This window comes from Tiliqua scincoides, chromosome 1 (genome assembly GCF_035046505.1).
Source record: "Tiliqua scincoides isolate rTilSci1 chromosome 1, rTilSci1.hap2, whole genome shotgun sequence".
In the NCBI taxonomy this organism is placed as follows: domain Eukaryota; kingdom Metazoa; phylum Chordata; class Lepidosauria; order Squamata; family Scincidae; genus Tiliqua; species Tiliqua scincoides.
The window spans coordinates 309,902,354-309,908,872 of record NC_089821.1 but is presented as its reverse complement, the minus strand read 5'-3'; the positions used below and the strand labels follow the sequence as shown (position 1 = coordinate 309,908,872).

The following is a 6,519-nucleotide window of genomic DNA, read 5'->3' as shown; positions in this document are numbered from 1 at the left end:
CTGATTTTCAACCAGTATGCCACGGCACATTGACGTGCCATGAAAGGTCCACAGGTGTGACACCGGAGTATGGAGCACAGCGGTTGAAAATCGCTGAAGTTTCCCTGGTTCTACAACTCTGTTTCTAGGGCAACCATCTGTATTAATGAATTGTCTCTGCAGATGCGTGTGGCCTCTGGGAACCAAGTGCCTCTGGGAACTAAGTGCCAGGTAAGGCACAAGAGTTTAGCATCTGGGCGAGGAGAAGGCAAGGAGACCTCTGAGTTTTGGAGAAGGAGAGGAGGAGGAGCAGGAGGAGGAGGTAAGTGTACTCATTCTAACGCTTTGTCTTTCTAACTCCCTGTCTTCTAACCTTAATCTTACCTTTAAAGCAACCTTAAATCAAAATTGAAAGTTAGCACCTAAGGGAGGTACATAGGGCTACTTGTGAGCAGGAGCAGAGTCCTACTCGTGAGTAAGAGCAGAGTCCTACTCGTGAGTAAGAGCCCAAGGGTCAGGCATTTAAATCAAAGTTGAAAGTTAGCTGCACCTAAGGTAGCACTTAATCGAAGGAAGGGAGGAGGATAAAGTGGAAAGCAGGTTTTTTCTACTTGTTTAAATTAAACCTATACTTAACCCAGGTTAAACCTAATCTAAGTTAGAACATAACCTAAACAGGTCAGTAAATTGGGACACAGGATCTAGAGAGCAATAAATAATTAAACAAACCCAAATAAAAACTAGCTTGAGGTTACAAAAACAGTCCAGCCTAAGAGAACAGAACTAGGAGGGAAAGGACCTAGGAAGGGCCAATTCCCAACCCATTAAGAGCCCCATTAGGCTAATCCAAGCAGTCCATTCAGGAGCCTGCAGAGTAGGTCACGCCCATCAGCAGCCATTTGCCTTCCTGAGCTTTTGTAAACTCACCTGGGAAGGCCAGCCCCCTTTCAATCAGGAAGGAAGGAGGGGGGAGGAGCCAGCCAGGAGTATAAAGCTAGGCGGGCCATCGCGTGAGGCTCTCTGCAGACGCGTGTGGCCTCTGGGAACCCAGTGCCTCTGGGAACTAAGTGCCAGGTAAGGCACAAGAGTTTAGCATCTGGGCGAGTTCAGCAGCAGGGCGAGGAGGCCAGGGCCCCAGACACTGCCCGTCCTCTTCCCTTGAGAAGAGGGCTGCTATCCAGTGTACGGTGTTTAAAAGGACCCCTAAATAAAACAACAACAACAACAACAAAAAAGCTATGCAGTCAGACAGCCAGCAGCAGGGTGGGGGCTATCCAGTGTTCTGCATCGAGTGCCACATGTATGATTATATGCCTCTGGGGCATAAGTCATGGGTGTGTCCTCGGTGCAAGGAGCTCCAGGCTCTCAGGGAACGCGTCCGCTCCCTTGAAGCCTTGGTGGCCGACCTGGAGAAGCGCAGGCAGCCAGAGGAGGACCGTGGGGAGACTTCCGGGGACGATCAGGCTTCGTCCCAACCTCAGGCGTGCAGCTCCTCGGCTGCCCGGGTGGGAAGTCTCGGGACTGGAGGACGTCATCCTGGAGAGGGAAACAATCCCCTAGGGGGGATCCCTTCTCCAGGGGATGGGCCCGTATCCGAGCGCACTCGGGATACTCCTCGGCAGGAGGGGGGTCGGGGGCTTCTTGTAGTGGGGGATTCGATTATTAGAAACATAGAGAGGGGGGTTTGCGACGGATGTGAGGACCGCATGGTGACTTGCCTGCCTGGTGCGAAGGTTGCGGACATCACTTCTCGTCTAGACAGGCTGGTAGACAGTGCTGGGGGAGAGGTAGCGGCTGTGGTGCATGTCGGCACCAACGACGTGGGCAAGTGTAGCTGGGAGGTCCTGGAGGCCAAATTTAGGCTTTTAGGCAGGAAGCTGAAAGCCAGGACCTCAAAGGTAGCGTTCTCTGAAGTGCTACCTGTTCCACGCGCAGGGCCAGCTAGGCAGGCGGAGATCAGGGGTCTCAATGCGTGGATGAGACGGTGGTGTAGGGAGGAGGGGTTTAGATTCGTTAGGCACTGGGGAACGTTTTGGGACAAGCGGGGCCTGTACAAGAGGGACGGGCTCCATTTGAACCAGAATGGAACCAGACTGCTGGCGCATAACATTAAAAAGGTGGCAGAGCAGCTTTTAAACTGATCCCTGGGGGAAGGCCGACAGGAGCCGAGGGGCATCCGGTTCGGGACTCCTCATCCCTATGGGATGAGGATGGGGAGGTTAGAGAACAACAAGACAAAGGCAGGGTAGGAGAAGAAATTGGGAAAGGTAGGGTGATGGGATGTGATAGACGGTTTGGCACAATGAGAGGATGCGGGGACAAAGGAGCGAATAAGCAGCCCATCCTGGGGCATTCCGTGTATAAATGCTTTTATGCGAATGCCCGAAGTCTACGAGCAAAGGTGGGAGAACTGGAATGTCTGGTGACAAGGGAAAATATTGACATAGTGGGCATAACGGAAACCTGGTGGAATGCGGAGAATCAGTGGGATACCGCAATCCCGGGCTATAAACTCTACAGGAGGGACAGGCAGGGGCGTGTTGGAGGTGGGGTGGCCCTTTATGTTAAGGAAGGGATAGAATCCAGCAAAGTAGAGATTGAAGGTGGGTCCGACTCCACCGTAGAATCTCTGTGGGTTAAATTACCAGGCTTGTGCAGCGATGTAATACTGGGGGCGTGCTATCGTCCTCCAGACCAGAAATCTGATGGGGACCTTGAAATGAGGAAACAGATCAGGGAGGTGACAAGGAAGGACAGGGTTGTAATCATGGGGGACTTCAATTATCCTCATATTGACTGGGTCAATTTGTGTTCTGGTCACGATAAGGAAACCGGATTTCTTGACGTGCTAAATGACTGTGGCTTAGATCAGCTAGTCAAGGAGCCCACCAGAGGACAGGTGACTCTGGATTTAATTTTGTGCGGTACGCAGGACCTGGTTAGAGATGTAAACGTTACTGAGCCATTGGGGAACAGTGATCATGCTGCGATCCGTTTTGACGTGCACGTTGGGGGAAGAATACCAGGCAAATCTCTAACAAAAACCCTTGACTTCCGACGGGCGGACTTCCCTCAAATGAGGAGGCTGGTTAGAAGGAGGTTGAAAGGGAGGGTAAAAAGAGTCCAATCTCTCCAGAGTGCATGGAGGCTGCTTAAAACAACAGTAATAGAGGCCCAGCAGAGGTGTATACCGCAAAGAAAGAAGGGTTCCACTAAATCCAGGAGAGTGCCCGCATGGCTAACCAGCCAAGTTAGAGAGGCTGTGAAGGGCAAGGAAGCTTCCTTCCGTAAATGGAAGTCTTGCCCTAATGAAGAGAATAAAAAGGAACATAAACTGTGGCAAAAGAAATGTAAGAAGGTGATAGGGGAGGCCAAGCGAGACTATGAGGAACGCATGGCCAGCAACATTAAGGGGAATAATAAAAGCTTCTTCAAATATGTTAGAAGCAGGAAACCCGCCAGAGAAGCGGTTGGCCCTCTGGATGGTGAGGGAGGGAAAGGGGAGATAAAAGGAGACTTAGAGATGGCAGAGAAATTAAATGAGTTCTTTGCATCTGTCTTCACGGCAGAAGACCTCGGGCAGATACCGCTGCCCGAACGGCCCCTCCTGACCGAGGAGTTAAGTCAGATAGAGGTTAAAAGAGAAGATGTTTCAGACCTCATTGATAAATTAAAGATCAATAAGTCACCGGGCCCTGATGGCATACACCCAAGGGTTATTAAGGAATTGAAGAATGAAGTTGCAGATCTCTTGACTAAGGTATGCAACTTGTCCCTCAAAACAGCCACGGTACCAGAAGATTGGAGGATAGCAAATGTCACGCCTATTTTTAAAAAGGGAAAGAGGGGGGACCCGGGAAACTATAGGCCGGTCAGCCTAACATCCATACCGGGTAAGATGGTGGAATGCCTCATCAAAGATAGGATCTCAAAACACATAGACGAACAGGCCTTGCTGAGGGAGAGTCAGCATGGCTTCTGTAAGGGTAAGTCTTGCCTCACAAACCTTATAGAATTCTTTGAAAAGGTCAACAGGCATGTGGATGCGGGAGAACCCGTGGACATTATATATCTGGACTTTCAGAAGGCGTTTGACACGGTCCCTCACCAAAGGCTACTGAAAAAACTCCACAGTCAGGGAATTAGAGGACAGGTCCTCTCGTGGATTGAGAACTGGTTGGAGGCCAGGAAGCAGAGAGTGGGTGTCAATGGGCAATTTTCACAATGGAGAGAGGTGAAAAGCGGTGTGCCCCAAGGATCTGTCCTGGGACCGGTGCTTTTGAACCTCTTCATAAATGACCTGGAGACAGGGTTGAGCAGTGAAGTGGCTAAGTTTGCAGACGACACCAAACTTTTCCGAGTGGTAAAGACCAGAAGTGATTGTGAGGAGCTCCAGAAGGATCTCTCCAGACTGGCAGAATGGGCAGCAAAATGGCAGATGCGCTTCAATGTCAGTAAGTGTAAAGTCATGCACATTGGGGCAAAAAATCAAAACTTTAGATATAGGCTGATGGGTTCTGAGCTGTCTGTGACAGATCAGGAGAGAGATCTTGGGGTGGTGGTGGACAGGTCGATGAAAGTGTCGACCCAATGTGCGGCGGCAGTGAAGAAGGCCAATTCTATGCTTGGGATCATTAGGAAGGGTATTGAGAACAAAACGGCTAATATTATAATGCCGTTGTACAAATCGATGGTAAGGCCACACCTGGAGTATTGTGTCCAGTTCTGGTCGCCGCATCTCAAAAAAGACATAGTGGAAATGGAAAAGGTGCAAAAGAGAGCGACTAAGCTGATTACGGGGCTGGGGCACCTTCCTTATGAGGAAAGGCTACGGCGTTTGGGCCTCTTCAGCCTAGAAAAGAGACGCTTGAGGGGGGACATGATTGAGACATACAAAATTATGCAGGGGATGGACAGAGTGGATAGGGAGATGCTCTTTACACTCTCACATAATACCAGAACCAGGGGACATCCACTAAAATTGAGTGTTGGGCGGGTTAGGACAGACAAAAGAAAATATTTCTTTACTCAGCGCGTGGTCGGTCTGTGGAACTCCTTGCCACAGGATGTGGTGCTGGCGTCTAGCCTAGACGCCTTTAAAAGGGGATTGGACAAGTTTCTGGAGGAAAAATCCATTATGGGGTACAAGCCATGATGTGTATGCGCAACCTCCTGATTTTAGGAATGGGTTAAGTCAGAATGCCAGATGCAAGGGAGCGCACCAGGATGAGGTCTCTTGTTATCTGGTGTGCTCCCTGGGGCATTTGGTGGGCCGCTGTGAGATACAGGAAGCTGGACTAGATGGGCCTATGGCCTGATCCAGTGGGGCTGTTCTTATGTTCTTATGTTCTTATGTCTATCAGCAGAGCCAACAGAGGGACAGATAATGATTTACTACAGACAGTTGCCTTAGAAACAGAGCCACAGGACCCGGAAGAATCTCCTGGAAGCCGGAACTGATATCACAAGAGGCAAAGACCAGAGAGAAGACTATAGAGGTTGGTGCGCCATGACAATTGCTACCCTATGCACATACGCATCTTTCAAACCTTTCATCAAACACACAGAGGTTAGGGGCCTGGCAAGATCTTAACCCTTCCATGCAAGTTTTCAGTAAGCGTATGAGAGGAGTAATTCGGAAAAGGTCATTTGCGGTAGCCCCACCTCACCCCATTGATTAAATAGGGATATCTACACCAACAGGAGAAAGAACTACACTTGGGAAGAGGGATCTGGGTCACTCTGTGCAAAGTGCAAAGGTGGTGCGTACTTTTCTCCTTCTCTTTTATTAGTAACAGTAATGAAATCTCAGAAATGGAGGCTTAACCATAATTGCTACATGCGTCTAATAAATTGCCTCCGGGTCCTCAAAATGAATTCTTGTGAATCAATCAAGGCCTTTGTTCTCAAGGCTGCAGATTATTTTTATTTCTGCCTTCCTGTGGGGTTTTTCATGCCAAAACAATGAGGGAAAGTCTCTAGAGGGGAAGTGGAGGCTCCTCACTCCAGGGAACAAGTGGGTCACACAGAAAGCCCCACACCAAAAAGCATGCGTGTTGTCGCTCAGATTGTGGTCAAGGCTCAAGCGGGCACCGGGTTCTGTTTCACCGGCATGTGGGGTCATGTCAGTGGTCCCTGGACTGCTGAATCGAGGTTCTTCACAAGTGTTGATGACAGCTACTCTGCACATGCCCAATCTTGTCTGATCTTGGAAGCTAAGCAGAGTCAGGCCTGGTTAGTACTTGGATGGGAGACCGCCTGGGAATACCGGGTGCTGTAGGCTTATACCATGATCTCGGAAGCTAAGCAGGGTCAGGCCTGGTTAGTACTTGGATGGGAGACCGCCTGGGAATACCGGGTGCTGTAGGCTTATACCATGATCTCGGAAGCTAAGCAGGGTCAGGCCTGGTTAGTACTTGGATGGGAGACCGCCTGGGAATACTAGGTGCTGTAGGCTTATACCATGGTCTTTTGAGACTGAAGGTTGCCAACCACCCATGCCATAACAGATTTATCTGCAGAATTTTTTGATACCTTCGG

General features: G+C 49.8%; 1 pseudogene; it reads left to right on the top strand.

The window, feature by feature from the left end:
- The first annotated feature begins 6,145 nt into the window (after positions 1–6,145).
- On the top strand, positions 6,146–6,262 carry LOC136638448 (5S ribosomal RNA; annotated as a pseudogene).
- The last annotated feature ends 257 nt before the right edge of the window (positions 6,263–6,519 follow it).